Source organism: Notechis scutatus, chromosome 3 (genome assembly GCF_049901735.1).
Source record: "Notechis scutatus isolate UNSWTSFEM ecotype Mainland chromosome 3, rNotScu1.2, whole genome shotgun sequence".
Classification (NCBI taxonomy): domain Eukaryota; kingdom Metazoa; phylum Chordata; class Lepidosauria; order Squamata; family Elapidae; genus Notechis; species Notechis scutatus.
Genome location: NC_142011.1, coordinates 119,663,670 through 119,690,863, shown reverse-complemented (window position 1 = coordinate 119,690,863; position 27,194 = coordinate 119,663,670). Strand labels below are relative to the sequence as shown.

At 38.5% G+C, this 27,194-nt stretch overlaps 1 long non-coding RNA gene across 4 annotated transcripts in view; it reads right to left on the bottom strand.

Annotated features, from left to right (window-relative positions):
- Window positions 1–14,925: 14,925 nt before the first annotated feature.
- The window catches only part of LOC113415237 (uncharacterized), a 38,802-nt gene continuing 26,533 nt past the window's right edge, over window positions 14,926–27,194 (bottom strand). For 3 of the 4 annotated variants that reach the window (XR_015748763.1, XR_015748765.1, XR_003371285.2), the window contains exons 4-6: window positions 26,242–26,668; window positions 25,158–25,289; window positions 14,926–15,396 (exon numbers count right to left, since the gene is read on the bottom strand). This is a non-coding gene — a long non-coding RNA (uncharacterized LOC113415237). The remainder of the gene's footprint in view (window positions 15,397–25,157; window positions 25,290–26,241; window positions 26,669–27,194) is intronic. The other variant, XR_015748764.1, reaches the window with a different exon arrangement.

The following is a 27,194-nucleotide window of genomic DNA, read 5'->3' as shown; positions in this document are numbered from 1 at the left end:
GTATCGTGCGGATGAAAGCACTCGCACGCAGCTATGCTTGGTGGCCGGGAATCGACAAAAGAATCGAGGCCTGGGTCGCTACTTGTCAACGTTGCCAGGGCGTCAGCAACGCCCTGCCTAAAGCAAGCCCAACCTAATGGGAAACTCCGAGGGGACCTTGGTCCTGTATTCATATTGACTTTGCAGGGCCTACCAAAGGACACACTTTCCTTATTACTGTCGACACATATTCAAACTGGCTCGAGATTCATCGAATGAACACAACTACAATGGACTCAGTTATCAATAAATTAAACAGACTATTTGCCACACACGGGTTTCCGGACATGTTGGTCTTGGACAACGGCCCACAGTTTACTGCATTACCCTTTGAACAATATCTTGCTGATCGGGGCATCCGCCATGCGCTAACCTCACCCGCGCACCCTGCGGCGAATGGACGTGCAGAACGCATGGTACAATTTGTAAAGAAGACCCTTCACAAAATGGAATTTGGCAACATCAGCGAGAAAATCAATCGAATTCTCTTGTTGCAGCACATCACGCCCCACAGCGTGACCAACAAAACGCCCGCTGAACTTCTTATGGGGCGGAAATTACGATCGCACCTTGACCGGCTCCACCCCGCATTCGCACCGGAAAAGCCTTTCGGCTCCAGCAGCAAATGCCGGGAATTTAAGGTAGGCGATTTAATCTTTGCCAAAAACTTTTCCGGCGACCCGTTATGGATACCCGCCACCGTTACCCACCTAACCGGGCCTAGATCTTACCACCTGCTAACGGACGATGGGAGGGTGTGGAAACGCCACATAGACCAACTCCGATCGAGATTACCACCCAGCACCCATGACTCCCCGGGTTCACCAACTCAAGGGGGAGGAAATATAGAGGAAATTGACTTTGATATGACAAATAGCAGGCCAATGGAAACCCTATGGCCCAGCGAAACACCGAACTTGAAGCGGGAGGGAGTTGAATTTTTCAGGGAACTTTAATACGGGAAACCGAACTGCAAAACCCGAAGAAACAGAGTAGCAGAGACAACCACAGTGAAAGCAGCACGGAATCACCATGCAGCGAAACTGAAGTTAATAAAGATCATCCAAACGTTCCACCGGAACCGGACCTTAGCCCAAAACCGGTGGAGCCACGGAAATCATCCAGACAGACCAAACGGCCTGTCTATCTTGAGGATTTTATTACAGCTCCCCTCAAACGGAACCCAAGGCGGAGGGGTGTTGTGAATCAATAAAAGTTACTAGCATAAATGCAAATCAGGGTTTGGAAAACCTGCACACCTGATTGGCCCTTATACAACAACTAGGGATTGGTCCATAAGTAGTCCCTGATTGGCCACTATTTTGACACTTCTCATTGGTTATAAGTTTGAACTTGTTGCACATGTCATTGGTTAATAGGGTAGCAGATAACCCTATAAAAGGGTTGCTGTTGCCCATAGCCTTGCTCTGTTCTGTTCTATTTACGATTATTAAAGAGTTGAAGTCATTGGTCAGATGTCTGGTCTCCATTATTCCCCAATTAACAACCACCACCCAGCACAGATAATCCAACAATTGAAGGACGTTGATGGTACGCTACAACATCAAACTGAAAAGAAAAAACATATTGTTAAAAGTGTTTTTTGAGGAATTATATAGTAGGGAAGACGTACCAGAGGGAAATATCCAACATTGCTTAGAAGGAAAAGGGCTACCTGTGATCCCGGAAGAGGATAAAGAAGAAATAAACAGGGAAATAACATTAAGAGAACTGCAAGAGGCAATCCTGAAACAAAAAAACAATAAGACACCGGGACCAGATGGTCTCCCTGGAGAACTGTATAAAACACTCCAAGGAAAATTAGAAATGCAATTATTAGAACTCTATAATGAGGTACTGATGACAGCAAAATTACCTAAGTCATGGAGGGAGACATACATAACATTGATCCCAAAAGAAGATTTGGACCATCAATTAATTCAAAATTACAGGCCCATATCCCTTTTAAATGTTGATTATAAAATATTTATGTCCATAATGGCAGAAAGATTGAAAAAACCCTTTAATCAGATCATTCATAGCGACCAAAACGGATTCTTACCAAATAGACAAGTTAAAAATAATACTAGAATGGTATTGAAAAAAATAGAATACTATGAAGCAAACCCAGGAAAACAATTGGCAATGGTCTTCCTCGATGCACAAAAGGCATTTGACAATGTTGATTGGCAGTTCATAATACAACAATTAAAAAGCATGCAATTTGGCAATAAATTTATTAAATTCATTTCGACAATTTATACGACACAGATGGCCAGTGCAATAATGAATGGTGACAGAACGGAAACATTTAAGATCAACAAGGGAGTAAGGCAGGAATGCCCACTGTCACCCCTTCTCTTTATTCTTACCTTAGAAAACTTATTGGAAAACATTAGGAAAAATGTCGAAATCAAAGGGGCTTTAATTAAAAAGGAGCATTATAAGGTACAGACATTTGCCTATGATATAGTATTTTTTCTGGAAGATCCAGAGGATACGGGAGTAAAATTAATAAAGCAAATAGAAGAATTTGGCAAGGTCGCAGGCCTTAAGATTAATAAAAACAAAACAAAATTATTGACTAAAAATTTAAACGATAAGCAAAAAAAAAAGAATTAGAAGGAAAATTGGGAATGCAAAGTGTGAAAAAGGTAAAATATTTAGGCATTTGGTTAACAGCAAGATGCTCTTCAATTAAAAAAGATAACTATGACAAATTAATAATACAAATAAAAAAAGAATTGGAAACGGGGAAATTACAGCTATCACTACTGAGGAAAATTGTGGCAATTAAAATGTCTACCCTACCAAAAATACTATACTATATCTTTTTCAAACTGTACCAATAAGATTGGATAAAACCTTTTTTTAGAGAATTAGATCAAATAATAAGGGATGGGAAAAAAGCTAGGATAAAAATGAAATTGTTACAGGACAAAAGAGAAAGGGGTGGCTTTGGACTCCCTGACTGGGAAATGTATTATCAGGCTGCGGCTATAGTATGGATTAAAGATTGGATCAACCTGGAAAATAGAAGAGTATTGTCGATAGAGGGTCACGACTTGCAGAGAGGGTGGCATAGTTTCCTATGGGATGGGAAATGTAAACAGCATGCATATTTTCAGAGAGACATGATTAGAGATTCATTAATTCAGACATGGAACAAGATTAAAAAGAATCATTATACTAAAATACTGAACTGGTTGTCAACTATGGAAGCACAAATATACCCAAATGCAATGGATCTGGGGAAAAAGAGTAGTTACAAAGACCTATTAGACCCACAAGGAAGATTAAAAATGAGACAAGAATTATAGCAACAAATTATAAAGATAGATTGGTGGCCGTACATGCAAATCCAGGCGAGATATCAGAAGGACAAAGAACAATTTGGTTTCTGTATGGAAAAGTATCAGTTAGATAAAATTCTACAAGAAATGGAAAAGAAAATGATTTCAAGAATATATAACTTTTTACTAGATTTTAAAATGGAAGAGGAGGTGGTCAAAGAGACGATGGTGGTATGGGTGAAAAATGTTGTCCATAATATAGACCTGGAAAACTGGGAGAGAATGTGGGGATCAAAGTACAAACTAATTACATCCACAGCATACAAGGAAAATCAATACAAAATGTTCTACAGATGGCACCTTCCTCCCGCTAGATTGGCTAAAATGTTTAATTCAGACCCAAATTGTTGGAAATGTGGAAAAGAAAAAGGCACTTATTTTCATACCTGGTGGACATGCCAGGAAGTGAAAAAATATTGGAATACAATTAGACAATGAATAGAAGAAATCACGAATCAGAAAACTGAATTTAATCTGGAAACTTTTTTATTAGGTATAATAACACAAAAATGCAATAAAACAGATAGATATATTATGTTACATATATTAACAGCTGCAAAGATTTCGTACACACAATTCTGGAAGGAAAAAAGGGTTCCACCAGAAGGCATGGTTATTAAAAAAATAATAGATTGTATAGAGATGGACAGGCTAACGATGAAAATAAAAGACAGAGAAGATTCAATTTATTATAGGGCCTGGGATGCCTGGTATGAGTGGTTTAGAAATAAAAAGAAAATAAAATGGCAATTAGGAAAAGAATGAGGGAATATGTAAATATGTAAATATACCATGGAGAAGATTGAGATGTAAGGATAAAAGATATTGATTTATAGTAAGAGTAAGATTCAATGGTAAAGGAATAAGTAAATACATATACTGAAAAATGTGAGGAAATGCAAAAGATGTTGATAACAATGTATAAAGTTTTGTTTTATGTTTTTTAAAATTTGGAAACTTAATAAAATTTATTTTTTTAAAAAAGCAAAATGACTTTAATTTAACAGTGACCCTAATATGTGAGCTCAAAATTACAGAAGGAGCATTTAAATTACTGCTCTCTGCAGTTAGGCAGTTCTCTATCCAAAATTCATGCCAGTGTGAAAAAGACCTGAAATTACTGGTTCTGAAGAGCAAACACACACACACACACACACACACACACACACACACACACTGTATGTAGTTTGCAATGAGAAATTCTTATGGTTTTGCCAACTCAGGGAAGCCATTAAATCTTATTAGCCACTGTTTCCACTTCTCTTAAATTTTTCACTTTCATAAAAGTTAATTATGTTTTTTCAAATTAAACTAAATCTTTTTGTGTGGTTTTTTTTCTCCTTCTACTGTTCTCAGATTTTTATCTTTAGGGAGGGATCCTCGATATAGTTCAACCTCTGAGCATCTAAGGCCTTTGTTTTATTTTGAGGGGACTACCAGGGTCCACATTTTATTTGAACTTTATTGCACAATCAATTATTCCTCCATAAACAAATTTGTTTATTTATTTATTAAATTTCTATATTGCCCATCACACTTGTATGACTCTGGGTGGGAACATATTAATTCTTTTTCCCAAACACTCTCATATCTGAGATTCTCAGTAAATGTCTGTTTTGCTTACTGAGTAGCTAGGATACAGTCCCAAGATTAATTCAAAGCTGGCATTATAAATATATTACTGTTTATTAATTAAGGGTTAACAGACTTGGGCTGCAATCATTGCAAAGATTGACAGATGGCAGAAAACAGAATTTTCTGTATATATTTCTTGTCATCTAATTATTTGTTTGAAGAAAGTGCACAGCATTGACAAGAACTACGGAAGGTACCTGCTTTACAAACTAGAGTGTCCTCAAAAATGTAAATGAATTTTTTTTAAATAGATATTAAGGCCTCACAGTAAGAAATCCAAAGGATCTTATTTTTTTGGCCATGTTGTGGGAGCTAGGCATGTCCTTCCAGTGTACTTAAGATTATTTCGATTGTTAGGAAGAAAGCAGTGTTGGAGAGGTCCATCGTGAAGGAGATGGAATGTTGAGATCATCAACTGATGGAGAATGGAAAGTTGGATCTTCTCTAGGTTGCTGTTCCCTTGTAAAGGCTGCTGTTGGGCTGGTTGTGAACTGATGAGGAGGTTTCTCTACTTTGATTTAGATGCACAGAGGATCAGTTTGGATCTGATGGGATTAGGCAGTGTTGAACTGGGTTTGACTTTGGTCATATCAAAAAAATGGGGGTGGAAGGAAGGGTGCAGTCTTCGTTTTGTTTGTTAGGTTTACAGTATTTTCTCCACTTAGTATTTAGCAATTAGTACCCTTGAATAATATTGGGAATGAAAGAGCAGCAAAATGAAAATAACATTACTAAAAATGACAAAAAAGCATTTTACAGAACATAAACAAACAACAGTAAGTCCCGGACCAGTATCTTCATCTAACGTAGCCATGACAATGACCTGAAAGAGTTATGTTGCTTACAAAATGAAAATTCATAATGTTTATACAAGCTTTAACTTTTTTCAAATGCAGTTTCCTGTTTAGTCATTCCTATGTTTAGCTATTCAATCTATGTACCTTTTTTTTTTTTGGCAGCCATTGTTAAAAGTATTGTTTTTCTTTGCAACTCTAGCAATTTTTGGCTGTAAAAAGGAAACCATGAAGTGATTAAAAGCAATTTAGGGAGGCCAGAGAAGGTGAATGGTTAAAAATAATAATAAAAGCCTCCAATGAGGAGATCAGGAGTTGGGTCAAGTTGGTGATAAATACATCCTAGAGAGAACAGAGGTTGCCACCCATCCTGAAATAACAAAATGTGCACTCTTTTGTCAACTAGCCATTGCTCAGCACAGATATTCTGGATAATTATTCATTAATATCTACCCTTCACTTTCTCAGGAAACTTGTTAAGAAACTGGTGGGGCTGCTCCAGCTTTTTGAGAGAAAACGTTTTATCTAGACTCATATTCATTTCATGGGATATGGAAAGAACAGTATTTCACTTATGGACATTCTACGGCAAGACTGAGATAGAGAATGTGACAATCCTGGAGTTGATTGATATCTCAGTGGCTTTCAATTGATTATGGTACCCTTCTGAACCACTTCTACTGATAGGGCAAAGGGAAGCACTGTTCTGCATTGATTTTTCTTCTTAAAGGACAGTTCTGTTCAGTAAATGGTAAGGGGAGAGATCAGTCCCAGGATCCTCAATTGTGCAATAGCACAAAGGTTGATGCTGTCCCAATGAATTACTCCCAGGTGATGCCACTGAGATGCTTTCTGGAGGTATCTGGAGGCCATTAGTTTTTGGATGGTGAGGAACAGTTTTATCCCAGCAAGACAGAGTGGCTTTAAGTTGGAAACCATCTGATTCTAGATAAATATTATTTTTGGTTCTGGATAGAGTTGTTTTTCCTGGGATGCAATTTGGAATCATTCTGGATTGATAGTTCTATCTGATTCTTTGAGTATGACCCATTCTGAAATGGGAGGTCACAGTTACACAAACCTAAGTCACCACTGAATTGGACTACTGCAATATGGTCTAAAAGGAGATAACCTGAAGATTACTTGGAAGTTACAATTGGTGTAGAATGCAATGGCTTGAGTAATCATGAGGACTCCTCAGTTCACACATTATGTGAACTGAGCAAAATTATGTGGTTAGTGGAAGAATGTGTATCAAGAAATGGAGTTAAAGATTACAGGAAGCCTTTCCATCACCTGAATTTTGCATTGATACTGCATATGCTTAGTGCAGGTTCATTGTAGCTTAAAATTCTGTCCCACCACCACCACCACCACCACGGAATGAGTTTTGGGAGCTATAGTTTGGGGATGGGATCCAAGATCCAAGTCTCTCTGGCATCTCAGGTGGGAGAAAAAAAAATGGTTCATTGATGGGATGTGTGGATTTAGTGTTTCTCATTGGTCCTTCCTCTTCTGAGTCTGGGTTGCTCTTGGACTTCAACATGTTAACAATCCCTATTTGTATTACTAGCTTTTTATAAATGTTCACATATAACAATTGTAACCCATATGCAGGGGTTGGATTCTACAGGTTCGCACCTATTCACTAGAACCAGTTGTTTACATTCTAAGCAGTTCAGAGAACCGGTTGTTAGAAGAAATTACTGGCCTAATCCTGTAAGGAAGGCAGGAAGGAAACATTCTGGTGTTGCTTACAGAAACTGCCTCTCTGTTAACCTTTATTACATTCTTGGCAGGACTAGACTTCCTGTCTCTGGAACTTCTCTGGAGTTATTTTTCCCTCCTTTGCTGGTACTTTGCTTGTGTGGAGTGACTATTCAAAGTTACAATGGCACTGAAAAAAGTGACTTATGACCATTTTTCACACTTAGGACTGTTGCAGCATCCCCACAGTCATGAGAGGCCAGGTGAGGAGATGCGTGCCACGATGTGAGTGATGTTGAGTTGGCCATGCCCAGCCAGTCACATGACCACCAAGCCTTGCCCACCAACTAAGCCACGCCCACAGAACCAGTTGTTAAAAAATTTGAATCCCACCCCTGCCCATATGTTATAATTAAATTCAGTGGTGGGATTCAAATAATTTAACAACCAGTTCTCTGCCACAAATGGGGATTGATCACCCCACCCTACCCCCCACTGTCAAAGTGGATCCTGGGCGCTGCACTGCAATGGAGAAATGGGAAATGGAGTGGCTAGCATGAGGAAGAAGGAGGCTGCTTTCCCTCTTTCTTCTCTCTGCTCCTCCTTCTTCCCTCATGCCAGCCACTCCATTTACCATTTCTTCATTGCAGCACAGCACACAGGAACCACTTTGACCCTCCTCAAAATCCTAACTCTTTGCCTGTCTACTAAGTGGGCTTTGCCCAGCATATATATATGGCTCAACTGTGTAGTGCGCAACTGTGGAGTCCCATTTAACAAGAAACCCAGAGATTAGCCTTTTTGTGGGGGACCACAGGCAACAGAAGTGGGAACTAGAGAAAGACCATCTTTCTAGCAAGATAAAGGAGCAGCCTCTACTGTGTAAAATATGTGAGCTAATAAAAGCATTGGAGCCCAGGCATTTATGGGTTAGGGTCCTTTTATCAAGCACAGCTGCTTAGACCCTTTAGGAAGGCATGTTGCCACAGCTGTTGGCCAAACGGAATGGATGGACCCTTGGGCAGGAGCCAAATCTCACCCCAGTTAGCTCTGAGGGTACCACCTTTTCCAGCCATCCTTCCCATGCCATCGCCTCCATCCACCATCTTAGAAGAAGCTTGGCAAGCTTGAGTCATACCACAGGCCAACCCAAAATCAGCTGCATGGGAAGGTTTGGGGACAACCAGGACTCAGGAAGACCTGACCCAATGCCCGATGTCCAACCCTAAGTGAAAAGGGTCCTCTACAACATTGCGCATGCTTGGTTTTTGGCACATGCTCAAGAGAGCACTTGCTGAGCCAAGCATCGCTTGTTAACCGGAAAACCTTGGCGGTTGCTTCTCAAACAAATATGAAGCAAAGTGTGTATGAAGGTAGCTGGCAAAGCCCCTCCACTGACCTACCTTTTTTCTCCCTTCCCCCCTCTCCTTATACTTTCCTACTTAATTTAGTAATTTCTCTCCCCACTCCCCCTAATTTGATACTGCTTCTTCCACTGCCACCACGTGAATGCACACTTGTCTGTCCATTTAGGAGTTGGTTCACCAAACTCCACAAAAAAATAGCTGCTGAACTGGTGTGAACCAGCTGAATCCCACCACTAATTAGATCTCATGAGATCTGTACTAATCATTTATTTATTTTATGAAATAACTTCTTTAGGTTACATCTGGAATAGCTACGTTTTCAGTGTAAAATAAACTGCCCAAGAAACTGCCCACTGGTTAACCACCAGAACATGTGACTTGTCCTCTCATTTTGAACATGCTGTTCAAGAGCTAAATAATTCCTTATCATTAAAATCTAGAGCTGAATCATATTTTCCATGCCAAAATTTTAGACTGATTCATCTGCCAACTTATTCAGAAAACTGATTAACATGAACATTTTGATGTACAGAATATTCTTATTGTTTCAGGTTAATCTTTTTGAGCAAGGGTGGTTCATTTTCACAGATCACTATGTTCCTGTGAACTATGTTTAGCCTTTATAATGGAATAACCTCAGCACCGTAGCCGACATTGAAGTACCAATAAATATGGCAAAATGGAAGAGACAATGTTTCACCCAACTAAAATAGAGGGATAGGTGCAAATAATCTACAATACATTTACATGTTTCCTGTTAATGTCCTTGATGTTGAATGAGTAAGCATTCCTGCGAATTTTCTTATCTTAGTTAGCAGAAGGTGAGACATCATTTGTATTTTCAACTCAATATTGGTCTTTCAGCCTTTTCTATTTGCAGTCATATCCTTCTTGAAATTATCTATTTTCCTGGTCTCTTTGCCCAAAGGACTTATTCTCAGCCCCACCCCATTTTTTTTCTTTTTCCTTTTTTTAATTATGTTTTTCCTGCCATAGTAAGTCAGTCCTACAAAAATATTTAGGAGGTGAACTCAGTAAAGAATGGGAGGAAACCCTTTCTTCTGAGCAATTTTCTCCTGATTCAACCTTTCAGAATACTTAAGGGTGGAACTCTGTGAAGAATAGAAAGGAGGAAATGTTTCCCTTTACATGTTATAGGAGGAGAATTGCCTGATGGAAGGTCTGGTTAATTCTCCAAAGTGGTGTTTTAAAAATACAAAAATACAAAGACACAAGAAATGCTGATACATTACCAAATAGAAAATCATTACAAATTGTTTTAGCATATCTGTTCCATTCTGCTCTGCCCACATATCAAATGTGAGGAAAAATATTTATTTTAAGAAGGTCTAGATCAGTTTGAGACCATGAACTCCTCAACCATCCATTATTTTTCTATCTATTTGGGCCATCCAGTTTATTTTCCTGAGTGGAAACAATGACTTCAAGAGACAATAAAAATGGTGACATTGTCATGGCATCAGAAACCTATAAAAGCGAAAATGTCCCTATCTTTGTAGCTTGTACTATTCAAATTTTGTAATAAATGTACTTATAAATAAATGAATAAACGAACAAATCTTATTCAAATTGGCACTCTTGTCCATCAACAACTCTTTAGCCAACATGAACATTTTCAGGTAAGGATATCTGATGACAGTAATGAAAGTCAAACATCTGATTTGAGAGAATATAGAAAGACTGACCACTATTCAGAAATACAGTAGTGAGCTGCACTATTTTTAGTTTACCCTTGCTAAACTAAATTCTACTTTACCAACTTAATTAGCCTATGGAGAACTACAACCGTTTCATACCTCAGAAATCACCCTGTGGTAGCAAGCTGATTTAAATGGAGTGGGGGGGAAGTAGGGAGGGAGAGAGAGAGATTAAGAAGGGGGATCATTCAAACAAATAGTTTGATTATTATCTCAGATGTTGTCTTGATGATTTATTCCACTTTACTGTATTGTATGTATCATGATCATATTCCATCTTGGAGCTGGCTTTGATCAGAATTAAGGAATAAATCCTTTCAACTGGAGAAGATGGTGGAAAGACATACAGTGCTACTCCTTTCCATATAAAACTTATTTGCTCTTTATTAAATAATCTAAGACACTTAATTAAGTAAAATATATAGTTTAACGCAATAACTAAATACACATACTGATTATCACTGTGTTATCCCTAGTAGAATACTTCTCTTCCCAGTTAATTCTAGCTTCTAAGTCTTTTTTCTTCCTTCCTTCACCTAGCTGATTAGAATCATGTTAAATTATAACCTCAGCTAAACAAAGCCCTACTGCCATTTATTAGATCCCTATGATTATGTCATGGTCATTTTCAAGATAAAGATATTTCTTTTGAATCAAAACTATCAAACCTCGTGATGGGTAGGAGTGTCTTCTATGAGTTTTGACTGGTATATCAGAAGTTATCTTCTTGGGAAACAATGGCTCTTATCTCAATTATCAGCAATTATCTCAAATGTGGTAATCACATCTAACTTACGCTATTGTGAAATGGACTTGATATGAACCCTTTCTGAAGATGGCTTCTTCTTGGAGTGATCTGCAAAACACAAAATAGTTTGGACCCATTTTTCTTGAAAGACTCTTTTTACCATATGAAACTGCCCACATGCTGAGATTAGTTTCAGATGCTTTTGTTGTGGGAGAATGAAAGACAAGGTTTTTCCACATTCCTGGCTTCCTATGCCAAATAAAATTAAAAATAATCCATCAATTGATGGATTCAAATGGGTTACATTGACCTTTCCATTACCCGAAAAAAGAATTCTTATTTGAAATTAATTTTATTCTTTGAGTGAAGTTCTCAGAAGGCAGCTTTCGCTATATAAAACACAATAAATCATCAAGACAAAACAGATCATTGTACCATAAAATACCATAAAACAGCCTGTACAATAGTAGAGTGTGATAGCAATAACATTATCTCAAAAAACAACCATCCAGCATAATATTGTATGCATGTATAAAACATGTATAATAAGTGTGGGCATGCACAACTACAACATTTGGTTTGGATTCCAATTTGATGATTTAGAAAACTGATCAACTCATTCTGGAATGACTTGGAGCCTCATTTTTTATTCTGAACCTAAACTTCACTCCTCCTGAATCTCCCTTCAACTGAACATAACTACAACTTCAAAATAACTTTCTGAAATACTCTGGATTTGATCTGTGAATGACAGATTATACTGAAATGTGTTTGAATATTAGTAGCTCAGGTTGGTCGTTATACGCGATTGGTTTGAGCTCCGAACTTGGCAATTTGGTTGCAAACGTTTCTTCACCATTCAAAGAGACATCGTCAGTGCATGTTGAGTTGTGCTCGTCTGTAGAACACACATCTTTAAATACCTTTTTATGAGATGCAAATTAGTCTGAATGTTGTTTGTTCAGATATTTCTGAGTCATAGTCTGATTTCAGACAGTTTGATTGACTGGATGTTGTTGCTGGGCTGTAGTTAAGTACCGTCTGTGTGCGATGCAGATTAGGATTAGAGTGATGATGTGACATACTGACGATGTCTCCTCGAATGGTAATGAAATATTTGCAACCAAATTGCTAAACTCGGAGCTCAAACCAACAGCCTAACAGATTATACTTTTCTAGATAAATAAGCTCAAGGTGTTTTGTTTTAAAAAACATTAAATCTTTACCTTTTAGAAAAAATACTGACACAATTTTTTTTTAATGTTATAGTAAAACTGTATGAAATTTGTATACAGTATCAACCCTTCATGGGAAATCAAGCCTATCAACTTTTAAATTATTGTAGACAGAACTTTTTATGCAAGAATAACATTTTAATTTTTAGAAAATGAAATAAAGGATAACTGTATCTCCCTATGTTTACCTGTGTATGTACCATATCTGAAAAAAAAAAGAGTTGCTTCTGGCTAGGAAACTTGTACTTTTCAGAAGGTTAGCTGCAGAAAGTTAAAACATCTTCAGATTGGATTCATGCACGTGCACATATGTATGTTTGGTAACCATCATGAAGGTGGGTACATCGTATATGTCCCTAGGACCGTGATGGCGAACCTATGGCACGGGTGCCACAGGTGGCATGCAGAGTCATTTGTGCGGGCATGAGAGCTCCAGGCAAACTCACCTCACTGCGCATGCGCGCACCTCCCAGCTGATTTTTGGGCCTTTTTCGGCTTGCCAGAGGCTTGAGGGATGCCTCTGCAGGCTTTGCAGGCCAAAAAATAGGCCCTTTTGTCACTTCCTGTATTTCCAGAAATATCGGAAGTGACGAAATGGGCCCATTTTTTTGGCCTGCAAAGCCTGCAGAGGCATCCCTCAAGCCTCTAGCAGGCCAAAAAAGGCCTCAAGCAGGCTGAAAATCAGCTGGGAGATGCAGTGCAGGTAAGGGGGCAGCAAGGGGAATTGCGCGTGCATGCGCAGGGGGCATCGGGGGGCTGCACAGGAGCCCAAAAAGGTTAGCCACCACTGCTCTAGGAGCATTACACATTTAAGCCCTGAAGTCTGAAACTCTAATTTTTGAACTTCTCCCCACCTGCATTTCCTCATCACTTATGTTCTGGATTCTGGAGAATATGAAAATTTGTTTTACTTTGCAGCATTTTGATCAGTCCTCATGAAGATTTTTATGGAGATTTTAGATTTCTCCCCTCATGGAGCATTTTCAGCTTTGTTCTATATGTGGGAATATCAAGAATGTCAAGATGGCTGAACATCTGTGCAAATGTAGCCCCAACCCATTTTTCCAGGCTGCTAGAGCTTTGACTGCCTGGTCAATCAATCAATCTGGCTGCCATCTTGACTTTTTTTGACATTCTTTTGTGAACAACTCCGGTTTTATAGTTCTGTTACAATTGTACAACTTTATGATTGCTCTGGTCTTCATTTTCTTATATGATTATTAGTCAGTTTGAAAATGGTTATATTAAAGAATGGAGCACAAGTTTAAGTAAATCAATAAATAAACCAGGGCATCCAAAGTGACATTTTATATGTCTGCCTTTTAACAAACCACTTGAGGTTTAAACCCATTTGTTTGAAGAAATGGTAGAACTGAGACTGTGTAACCTGTGCTATTGTTTAAGATTCAGGTATTTGATTACAAAACATGTAAAGAGTGGTTGGCTGATTTTAGACAAACATGGACCTCTGTAAAAGTTGGAATAAAAATAAATACCTCTGGTTATGATGTGAATCTACTCTGTTTATGTCTGTGTGCTTTACTTACTGAGCTACTCTTTTGGTGCCTGGTACAGCAAGAAGTTCAGAACAACAAAATGTGCCAGTGAGTCGCCATGGCACAGAGCCATCAAAACCTGTCGGGAAGGAAAGGGGATGGGAGAAGCTGCCTTTTGTTCCTGAATGTTTGTGCCAAAATAGGCAGCATTTGATTGAGCCTGGCTCCAGAAGTAGCTTTAGGAATATTTTTGAAGGTTCAAAGAACTTTATATATATTCTCTTTTTAGCACTCCTTACAGTACATATGGACACTGACTGGAGGATAAACAGAAACCTCAGAGATTGCCACAGTGTCCAAATCCAGGTTGTTTGCTGCCCCTGAATTTCTCCCCAGAACACTTTCTCCCTTTGCCTTCCAGCTATTTCTCAAGTCATCTGGGTTTCTTATAGAATAGACTAGAATTCTTTATTGGCCAAGTGTGATTGGACACACAAGGAATTCGTCTCGGTGCAAATGCTCTCAGTGTACATAAAAGAAAAGATACATTAGTCAAGAGTCAAGAATCATCAGGTACAATACTGAATGATAATCACAGGGTACAATAGCAATAAACAAAAAAAAAAAAACCCCCCCCCCCCCTCCCCCCCCCCCCCCCCCCCCCCCCCCCCCCCCCCCCCCCCCCCCCCCCCCCCCCCCCCCCCCCCCCCCCCCCCCCCCCCCCCCCCCCCAAATCACTTGCACATTTTAATGATTACAAATTTAGTAATTCAGCAGATTCCAATCTCAAAACACACTTTCGGGAAGAAGAAAAAACAGACAAGAGTCAGTCAGAATGTTAATATTTTTATTACATTTTTATGATATTTTAATAAGCCAAATGTAATACAGATCAGTTTCACCATCCAGGGTGAGGACAAGCAATGGTATGTGCACACAATTATTATGTTGAGCAGCCAGCTTGAATCAACAATGGAGACAATCACCAATGGTAATATTTGAAGGGTACTACCTAAAGAGGTTGTCCTCGACCTACAACCACAATTAAACCCAACATTTCTGTTGTTAAGCAAGACAGTTGTTGAGCTTTGCCACATTTTACAACTTTTCTTGCCACCATTGTTAAGTGAATCGCTACAGTTGTTAAGTTAGTAACAAGGCTGTAAAATGAATCTGGTTTCCCCATTGACTTTGCTTGTCCGAAGGTTGCAAAAGGGAATCCAATCCTGCAACCGTCACAAATACGAACCAGTTGCCAAGCAGCTGGATTTTGATCGTGTGACCCTGGGGAAGCTGCAATGGTCCTGTGAAAAATGATAATAAGACACTTGTTTTAGTGCCCTTGTAACTTTGAATGGTCAGTAAACAAATGGCCGCAAGATGAGGACTATTTACACATTTACTTTCAGAATTCTCTGTAATAAATCAGTAATTTAATTTGAATTAAAACCAGCTTCAATCAGAATGACGTTATACAGTCACTGAATTATACATGAAGGCAAAGAATAAAGCCTTGCATGGAAAGTAAAAAGCAACACATGGTACGGATAATGATTGCTTTTATGCAAGTAGTGGTCCTTGACTTATGATCACAACTGAGCCCAAAATTTATGTTGCTAAGCGAGACCGTTGTTAAGTGAATTTTGCCCCATTTTGTGAGCTTTCTTGCCACGGTTGTTAAGTAAATCACTGCAATTGTTAAGTTAGTAACAGGGTTGTTTGGCTTCCCCCATTGATTTTTCTCATCAGAAGGCTGCAAAAGGGTATCACGAGATCCCGGGACTCTGTAACCGTCATAAATAGGAATCAATTGCCAAGCATTTGAATTTGATCACCTGGCCATGGGGATGCTGCAACAGTTGTTAAGTGCGAAAAATGGTCATAAGTCATTTCCACAAATGCAAAATAGTTCCAATATATTATCCTTTCATCCTTGCTTTATAATTTTGAACTAGAGCCTCTAGACCAGGGGTCTCCAACCTTGGCCACTTTAAGCCTGGAGGACTTCAACTCCCAGAATTCCCCAGCCAGCTTTGCTGGCTGGGGAATTCTGGGAGTTGAAGTCCTCAGGCTAAAGTGGCCAGGTTGAGACCTGCTCTAGACCATTATTTGTGCTCCTGTAGAAGGGAAGAGAACATGATTTGCAGACTGAAATCTTGAAGATTCCTATCTAAACTTCAACTGAACAGAAAAAAAACAGGATTTGAATGATATTCATGCAAAGACTTCTGAAACTTTAATAATCATGGATAGTTTCTAGCTCCTCACTAATATGTAAAATATTATGTTTTGGATGCAAACAAAAAAACCACCTGGACGTTCACCCACTGCATTTATTCTATAAAGGGCTACCAGATCTGAGCTGTAAAAAAATCCAGATGATTATTAAATGGCAGCAAAAAGTTAAAGTTTTCTATATCCTTTTTTTTTTGCTACCATTCAGTTAGTCCTGGATTTTTCCAGCTCATACTTAATAGCTTTAGGTGATAAGCAAGGCAGGATCTTATTCAGTAACAATGCTGTGAGGAATCAAATGCTTACTGAATAACTGTGGTTTAATTATTTCTATTGGCCTCTGTATTCAGATGGCAATTGGAGAAAAGGAGGAACAAAGAGCTGTATCTACAGGTCTGCAAGAACCAAAGGGATTCGTGATTTTCAGATGTTTTAAGTCTTTTTGGGTTGCAGTAATAAACAGCAATACAACATTATATGGGGAGGGAATGGACAAGTGTTTGACTCAGCTGGCAAACAAATAGTGTAAATAAACATCTACTACTACTGTTGTCCAAAGTATTAATAGGATTATACTTTAAATACATTTTGTTAGGAATATGAGTCACCTAACAGCTATTTGGGTTAGAAATATATAAACCAGGATAAACATTTTAAAACTGTAACTGTAAATTTAAGAAAATGCAAAACTGTAATTAGGTGTGGTTTCTCAAACGGCCATAAGATGGAGCCAGAAACCTGGTTTGTTTCAGTCTGAGTCTCAGAAGAGAGTGTGAGTGTGCCTCTGTTTCCTTCTGTTGGAAAGTATTGCCGTTCCTCCATTTCTTCTAATTGACTGATATTACTGGATTTAACGTAAGTCTGATACTGAACTGTTTTTGACACTGGAATTTGATATTTGGATTATCCCTGGATTGAAAACTGACTGATTTTACCTGTGAATGACTTTGGACTGCCTATTTTGGACTTTGCTTAAACCTTTCTGGAAGTAAAAACCTACATTTACTGTACAGTGTATCTGTGTACTGTGTGTGTATTATTCAAACACTTCTCTCAAATACGTCTCCCTGTATGCGCTCATTCTCCTAACGGGGAATTACATCAACACATTTCTTAAGAGAATATTTCATTGCTATGGTACCTCTCTCAGGGAGGAAACAGAAACAGTCAGTTTCATCCTTTGGCACTTTGGTAGATTGGATATTTGGGAGCATTTTCTTCTTCTTGCTGAACTTCAGAGAGCATAGATCAAATGGCTGAGATTATGTCATCAAACTTTGATCTCCAAATATTGCAGACTTCCCCAGTAGGTGTCCTCCCACACATTTTGAACTTCAGCTCTCATAACTCTTAGCCTTTGGCTCATTCCATGCAAGGATTACAATAAGTCCAGAACATCTGGAGAACACCAGCTTGAGGAAAGCTGGGGTATCATAGAAGTACTGTGACAACATTCTTTCACATTTTCACTGAGACATTTCCAAACATTTAGAAGCACCAACTACGTTTTAACCACCTCCATCTTTCACACACGAAATAATCAACTCACTGTTTAAATATTGATGAATATTTTCTTTTCATTATAAGTATGTTATTCTTTATCTCAACTTGTATGGGGAGAGAGAGGAAGAGACAGAAAGAGAGAAAACGAACAGCAGCGCTACATATTTCAATATTGTTTAAACTTCCCAGAAAGAAGGCTTCTTTTCCTTAGAAGGCCATATAATAGTTATCGTTTGCTATGGACTACCTGCCAGGGAAAAAGGACCCAGTGTAATAAGGAATGGAGATGGGGTGGAATAGAAGGATTCGAAATATGAAGAGCTGATTGGCAACCAATGCTGGGCATGTCACGTAGTCTGAGAAGAGCTTCGGTCCCTTCAAAGCAAATCAAATGTTTTGGAGAGAAGTCACAACTCTTGCTGCAGCTCACTAACTGTTGGTGGCATATTCAGAAGTTTCTTGTCTGAGATTTTGCCATGATGCCATTCATCAGAATAAAAATGGTTTGGGTGAAATGGACCGATGATGCAGACCACCATGAAGAGAACATACAATGTTTATAGGTATTTACTTCTACTTAATTCTTGTATTTCTTTTTGTTTCAATGGTTGAAATGTTGATAATACAGGATGTCTGTCTGTTTGGAAAGAGTTGCGGCGGGGGGGTTTAAACTCACCTATTGTTCAGCCATAGCTTGTATTCCCCACGGTTTGTTATAAGAAGCCACAGTAATTTGCTTTACATAACATCCTAAGGCAGGGGTGTCCAACCTTGGCAACTTTAAGACTTGTGGACTTCAACTCCCAGAATTCCTCAGCCAGCAAAGCTGGCTGAGGAATTCTGGGAGTTGAAGTCCACAAGTCTTAAAGTTGCCAAGGTTGGACACCCCTGTCCTAAGGCATAGACCATAATTATAAACCCCAATAAGGTTTATCTGGGACACTAAGGTAAAATAATCAAATCACATTATGATATTGTTTACCATTAAGTGCAGCTGCCGTGACTATACACTGTAGAGCAGCCTGCCTCAACCTGCTGCCCTCCAGATGTTCTTCAGCTTCAGGACCTGGCATTCTACACATCTGGCTCTCCCTGATGGAAACTCTGAGAGCCCCAGAGTCATGCAAATGAATTGTAATAATTACATATGAAATATTTGTAATAAGACAGGAAGAGGAAGAGGGAGGGGGGACTCTGAGTTATTTCTTTATACTGAAGTTTTTTACAGAATAAAAAAAAAATACATAAAGTAAAGAAAAATAAAAGAGATAAGCAAATGAGAAATAAATAAAAGACACTGCTAAGAAAAGGGGAGAGAAAAGACAAAAAGAGCGTCTTCCAGTTTTCTTTACCACATTTGTAAATGTATTTATTTATTGGGGTTCCTTCTCCCCCCTATTCTACTCTTTCTAATCATCAAACCCACAAATCACAAATTCATTTTTTTTCTCCGCTTTCAGCAAAAAGTCCATAAAGGGTTTGCAGCTACCAACAGGCACTGAGTTGTTTGAAGTAAAACAGCAAGATTTCAAATGGGCCTGAAGGGTTCAACTGGTAGCAAATTGGGGGATTTTGTAATCTGGATTTGCTGGTTTAATTTATGCATGTGTAATATGTGTAATACTTACAGGCTTCTGGATGGGGACTGACTACTCCCAAATCCTGCCCAAGAGCATAATTATGTATAACCAGTGTGAGTCAGCCATGCTCTTATGCAATCCCACTATCATCAAGACCTGTCCCATTTTTGGCATGTCCTTCTCTGATGCCTGCATCCTAGTTTTCTCCTAAACCCTACTATCGACCTGCTTTATTCTGAACTGCCAATTTCTTGGTTGGTATTGATAGAAAGGGGGACAACTGAGCCTAGAATTTAAGTTTCTAAGTGAGACATTCGTGAAGTGAGTTTTCCCCCATTTTGCGACCGTTCTTGCCACATTTGATAAGTGAATCACTGCAGTTGTTCAATTAGTAACACAGTTGTTATAAGTGAATCTGGTTTCTCTGTTGACTTTGCTTGTCAGAAGGTCGCAAAAGGGGATCACATGACCCCATGATACTGCAAACAGTCATAAGTATGAAACAGTTGCCAAGCATCCAAATGTAAATCATATGACCATGGGGAGGCTGCAATGGTCATAAGTGTGAAAAATGGTCATTTTTTTCAGTGATGTAACTTTGAACAGTCACTAATTGAATTGTTGTCATTTGAGAACTACCTATATTGCCTGGTGCAGTATTTCTCAACCATGGCAAATTTAAGATGTGTAAAGTTCAACTCCCAGAAATCTCTAGCCAGGGAATACCCGGAGTAGAAGTTCACACATCTTAATGTTGCTAAGGTTGAAAAACGCTGGCCTAACAAACAAATACAATAAATCAAACCAGAATGTGAAATAATTGCTTTCCCCTGCTTTTCCTGTTGATTGTTTCCAGTTTGGGGGGGAAAAATTGAGAGCTAATTTGGTGTAGTGCAGGGGTGTCCAACCTTGGCAACTTTAAGACTTGTGGACTTCAACTCCCAGAATTCCTCAGCCAGCAAAGCTGGCTGAGGAATTCTGGGAGTTGAAGTCCACAAGTCTTAAAGTTGCCAAGGTTGGACACCCCTGGTGTAGTGGTTTAGGCATCAGGCTTGAAATTGTGAAATTGTGAGTTCTAGTCCCGCTTTAGACACAAATGCCTGACTATGGGCCGGTCACTTTCTCTCAGCCTAGGAAGGAGGCAATGGGAAGCCCCGTTTGAACATCCATGCCAACAAAACTGCAGAGACTTATCAAGGTCTTAGAATTGGATGGGGGAGAGGGAGAAACAAACGACAAAAACAAGACTTGGTTGCTGAACCCATAGGTATGAGAGTTACAAGGGGAGGTCGTAAAGGCCTCTCCTAACCCTTTTTAGATAATTTTGGATATGGCTGAAAAAGGTCGTACCTTCCTGCTTTTGGCTAACCTTTGCAGTCGAGCTAGCAATTTCTCATTCCTGCAGATTCCCAAATGGACAGTTAGCCTGCTCTTATCTGTACATCTAGAGAAGTACCCAATTGTTTAGAGTAGCAATAGGTTAAGGCTGCCAATTCTTTCCCGCAAATCTCTCTATTTTTGTACATTTTAGCATAACCTAGTAAGCAGGAATTGGAAAATATACATTTCTGCAGTAATTTGTGTTTTGTTTTGTTTTTCATTTTAGTATTATACTTTGAATTGCAAGCCAGAAATATACATGCTTGATTGTGAATGATCAAAAGACTTGATTATCAATCCCACAATTATAAACAGGCCATCTGTACAAATATCTCAAGCTCAGATCTCATCAAATATTTAATGCATGAAGTTGTCTTGCAGAACATTCTTTTCATGCTGATGTTGTCTTTGATTTAAAAATTAGACTTTATGAGTTTCATAACTCTTAAAAAACAGAAGATTACATTATGAGAAAGGTCAACATACCAAGCATAACGTCACAGAAAAATAGAGTTCTGGCCCAAAGTGGACACCAGCTGTTAAATTAAAGAGCTAGTAACTATTTCCAAGGAAGTTCCGTTCTAGTGCTCAGTTCTGGCATACCCCTAGGCACTCTTGGCAGGGTGGATTTGCTCTGGCAAGTAATATCAGCACCAGGCCTGCAAAATCCAGATAAACACTAGATCAGGGGTGTCCAACCTTGGCAACTTTAAGACTTGTGGACTTCAACTCCCAGAATTCCTCAGCCAGCAAAGTCCACAAGTCTTAAAGTTGCCAAGGTTGGACACCCCTGCACTAGATAAAATACCTAAATCAGGCCACATTGAGGTTTTCAGGTGTGCTGTCTAGCAGCCTGATGATCCCATCTGTTTCTCCTCCTTTGCTGCTCCAAGCAAATATCTAGGTTCTTTTTTAGACAGTGCATAATTTGTCTCTAACCACAGCCAATTTTTTAAAGAACTGGCAGCCTCCAGATCTCAAGGCAGATACCCTCCTTGCATTGACTGAATTTATGCCACTGACAGCAAATATAAGAAAATGCACGATGAAGAAGAAAAGTAAATGGACAGCAAGTTCAGATCACTCCAATTAATAAATGACATCTTATAGGCCCAGAAAGTATCTCTGAAATATATTCTTCAGTGAATAAATGAAACAAGTGTAATGTTTGTGACTCATTTGTTTAATTGGATTCTCTTCCTTGAAACCAAAATCATATGATTTTGTTGTGGTTGAAATGAACAAAATGGGATTTGATCTAGAGACTTTTTTAAAAAGTTCTGTAACCATCAATTCATATTTTAAAAAACACACACAAAAGTTGCAGAAAAAGACCATTCTTTTATAATGATCATTCTTTTGGAACAAAGGAGAATTTAAAAATTATTAAAAACAGTATGACCATTATAAGTATTAGATTAGATGCAACTGAGATTAGAATATTACATTTGGGAGATTATAGAAAATTGGCATTTGGAAGATCATAGAAAATATCTAATTAAGTTACTAAAGGCCAATAAAATATTTCAGAATAAAATACCCTTTGAATCTCTCTCAATGGGCCAATTTATATAAGACTAGAATTATAAAAGAAGTAGAGAAGGACTGCACGATTGCTGTTAACCTAGCAAACTTTTCTGCAAGATTTTGAGAGCAGTTGTGATATTCTAGGTTCTTCTTTTCATACACAATAACTAATCAGTCATTCGCTGTGAAGTTCTTTAGACTGATGGTAAAAATAAATAATGGGATTTTGTGGGCAGCTTCATTTCTTCAGTTAATCCAATTGGGAAATAAACAGTTCCTTATTTTAGTTTTCCCAACTTTGCACAAAGGAAGTTCAACAGTGTAAACATAGAGAAAAATATTAGTTGAGAAAAGAACCTTCAATCTTTCATCTTCATATTCAAATTGTCATATGGCATTCAGATGTTATTTCATAATCATACAGAAGATGATATTTCTCTTTCAGTTCATCTGAAGTTCTTTTGGAAAGGTTTAAAATTTTCCATGATCTTTTGGTTAAGGACAAGGATCAAATGTTCCATTCATTGCAACTGAATGCAATTGTATCTGGGCTGTTAAACCTTTCCAAAATGTCTCACTCCCAAGTATACATTTGCTTATTTTATTATATTAAGAAAAATCTGTACAATTCCCTCGATTAAAAGGAAACATCGCAAATGGCAGTTTTGTTCACAGCTGTGTTTTGTCTTGTCCCTCCCTTCCTCTCTCCTTCAGCCAGTCTCAGCTTTTGGCTTTATTCTGTGCTGGTGGTCTATTGCCTAATAATGGTCAGCCACCTGCACTGTAAGTGCTTTAACTGTATGGTCCTGATGGTTTAGCCCAAGACTGAAAGGCCAAAACAGCAGAATAATGGAACATTCCCCCCCACACACACACATACAGATTGACTCCCCAACAAAGCAGAAAGGTAATCAGAATTGTTGCCTATTTAAAGAAAGGAAAATAAATCTTAAATAAAAGTGCTCCTGGTGGATTCAGTTCTTCTGAATCCATTCCTACAAAATGAGCTAGCTCAGAAGCACTGGAAGAAACTTAGAGATGATGGACAGGATGCTTATAGTTGTTTGCCATTGCCTCCTTCCTAGGGCTGAGAGAAAGTGACTGGACCAAGATTGCCCAATTTCATGCTGAACTGTATGAATGGTCACATATGAAGGCAAATATAGACGTCCCAGGATAATGATGCAAAATTTAATTTGGATTGGTCACCAGGACAGATTGGATTGGTCACTCTTTCAGACTTATGCTGGAGCCCATCTTCAAGGAACTTCTCTCTACTGGAATATGCGCTTTGGGTTGTTCTGTGAGTCGTGTTTATGTGGTGCCTTTCTATTGGCTGATTGTTGTGTATTGATGGTGGGCGATTGGCTGCTGTTTCCTTCTGCTGCCAAGCCCTCAGGTGATAAATCAGCACTCCTGTTAATTGGCAAGGGGCCCATTTCCCAAGCTGCAATCATTTCCCTGGCTATCTTTGTACCCGCATGGCCAACGATCTTAGCAGCTGTGAAATTAAATGAGTGTCCTTGCTCATTGCAATGTGAGGCTACCAATGAGTTTGGGTCTCCTCCTCTGACCGCTCGCTTGTGTTCTTGCAATCTAGTGGTTAGCTTCCTCCCTGTTTGTCCTATATAGTCACAGGGGCAATCCATGCAGGGGATCCAGTAGATTACATTGGAAGTAGCTCCCACTTCCAAGCAATCTTTACAATGCATAATTTGTCCTCATATGCGATGCCCACTTGTAGATCTTGGAAACTGCATTCTACTACTTCCAAAATATTTCTTGATGTATGGCAGGGTGTCCCATGTAGTTGATCTTATAACTTCTGTTTTCTTTTCTCTTCTTTGATTTTTGCTCAGGCATCTTGCAATAAATCTCATTATGCCTCAATTGTTCATGTTAGGTACTGTGCCTTCTCTCCAGCTGTTTAGCATGCTGGCTACTACAGTGGGTTCTCACTCTGCCATATAGTGTTCTGATGCCGCTCTTTTTGTGTGACCGTGGTTGGTTACTGTTGAAATTAAGAGTGTGTGGAGTGTTGGTGGCCTTACGATAAACAGTGGCTTCTAGGCTTCCATCTTCCTGCCTGCTGATGAGCACGTCTAAAAATGGTAATTGTCTAGCTGTTTCTTCCTTCATTGTGAATTGTATGTCTGGGAAGATGGAGTTCAATAGGGTATAAAACTTCATTTCTTTTGATGATGACAAGCGTGTTGTCCGCGTAGTGGCACGAAAATGTAGATGTGTAGTTTTGAAATGCAGTGTTCTAGATCACGCAGGACAGTTTCTGCAATGACACCTGATATGGGGGGGGGGTCCCATGGGTGCCCCTTTTATTTGCTCAGACATTTCTCTTTTGAATGTGAAGGAAGTCCATTGGCAGTATTGGAGTAGCTTCATGATTTGTGTCCTGGTTAGGTTGTATGAATTCTTTCTATCTCATTCACAGTATTTATTCTTCCTGATTTGAATATAAACACCCCATAACTATTTCCTTCTAATGAAAAGTTCTGTTCTCTTTTTGATATTGTGGTGCTTAATATCAGATGCCTTCACTAGACTGCATTGCATGTATATAGAAAAGTAATGAGTAAATCATCACGTTGTTGGTAATGCAGGAAGAATTATTCTTGTTTTGTACTGGGATTTTAGCCCCATAAGCCGCCTGGAGTTACCAAGAGTGAGTTGGGTGGCCATATAAATTTTCTAAATAAATAAACAACACTTCATTACAATATATTTTTGCATGTCCTAAAATTACGATGTTCTGTAAAGAAGTAATATACATATATTAATTTGAAGATGTAATATTTTCTGATGCACATATCCTTTTAACTTACATAGCTATTGCGTGGAAACTGGCAACTGGAAGCAGAAATGGGCTCTCTCCAAGCACTTACTGCTGTCAAAGGATTTCTGTCTTGGAACTGCAAATGTACCCAGTGAATTAAAGACTTGATCGTGAAAGTTGCCTATAAGTACAGGAAATTATAATGAAATACAGTTCCATAATAACATTTATTATTTTTATTATTTATTATATTCATAATCGTATTATAGATTATAGTGATTTTTTCTTTTATTAAAGCTGACATTTAAAAATTCACACAGATTCACACACACAAAGAATAAGAAACCCTTACATACAATTTACCTTGTTTTAATTGCATTGCTTTCTCACTTTTTTCTATTCTGTTTTCTTCTTAAAAAAAACTCCAAACAATAAAGAAATTAAATATCAAAGGCCAGCTTTTTTTTAAAACAAAGAAGTGTTTATCGTTTGTCCCCAATTTTACCTCAGCACCTAACCATCAAAAATAAATCTCATTCATGCACCCAAACCATACCAAGCTATCTAACCAAGCTAGCCCTACATATGGAGCACATCCCATTATAAAAATGTATTGTGCTTTTCTAATTATCCTGCAGAGTCCTTGGTCCTTCTGAGCTTGGTGGTTTTCTTGCAGAAGTTTCATTACTAAACTAGGTAACATCATCAGTGCATGTTATCTAGTTTGGTAATGAAATGTCTGCAAGAAGATAATCAAGCTCAGAGACCACTAAAGTCCTCCCAGTTAATAGCTACAAATATTCTCTTCTATTGGTATCAATTACACTTCTCAGCCAACATTTGGGTTCCAGAAACTTGTGATCTCCTTCATTGGTGTTAATGTGCATCAATCACCAGTTCTAGTCCATGTCGTCTAACAAGCAATCTATCTGAAAAACAATACTGTTGACTTTTATTGTATATCAAATAGCTAAATCCTACCAATTAAGTCTCTGCTGGCTACATATTTTTAGATGCAGAAAACCCTACAATCTCATCCAATGGGATGGGATAGCAGCAAGAAGAAACCAACCCCAACTAAAAGGTCAGATCTCTCAATTCATGGTTTTTTTAGGACAGAAAACTGTAGTTACCTCAAGATAGGCTACTGTGATCACACTTCCGAAAAGCCCAGTTTACTTCAGGGCAGCTGCATGGCTTCAAAGGAGAACATATATCAGAAGATGAGGAATTCATTGTTCTGAATGCACACAGGCAGAACTATCCAGGGTCCAATAGTGTATCTGAGAAAACCTTCCTTTCTACTAGCTTTCATCCATTTCTATTCTTGGACTATTTTATCTTTTAAAAACTCAGCTAACAAAATAGTTAGTTGAATATATGGGGAGCATATTCTCTCCATGTGCTAAATTTCCATGAGCTTAACTGACATCTTGCTTGTCCTTGGACTTTCCTTTCTGCTTGTAGAAATTGTTGCTTTGTCAACTCTGCTCCCTTTAAGGGCCATGACCAGCTTTTCTCTCCTCCTCCTCCTCTCGCCCATTTGATTCAAAGACCTCACTGGAAAAAAAAAAAGGAGTAGGGAGGGGAATAAATTAGACTCCATTTAAGTCCTTAAGGAAAGGCTACTTAAAAAAAAAAGTATGTGAAGCCATGGGGTAGGGCTTAAACTTTAATGTTCTTAGATGAGCTAGATCCTTTAAGCCTTAAAACTAGGAGCATTTTTGGACTTACATTTTGTTGTTTAAACAATACTTTTGGAGGTTATTTCAATGGACATATATAACTACACTTAAAATATCTGAATCATCTTAAGTCTAGATTTTTTAGAAGGTTTTCTAGTCTGTCCCTACAAATCATGATTTTACAAATCTCCACATCTCACTCCCACCTCCATCCCTGGATTGTTCAGTTTGACTCTGAAAAAAACACTGGGCACAATTAAAAGACTCTCATTCATGACAGTCTGTGTAATGTGTGGGATTCTTAATTGTGCACAATGTTTTTTGCAGGGGCAAACTGAACAATCCAGGGATAATGGTGGGAGTGAGATATGGAGGGGTACTAGATTTATAAATACTTCTTT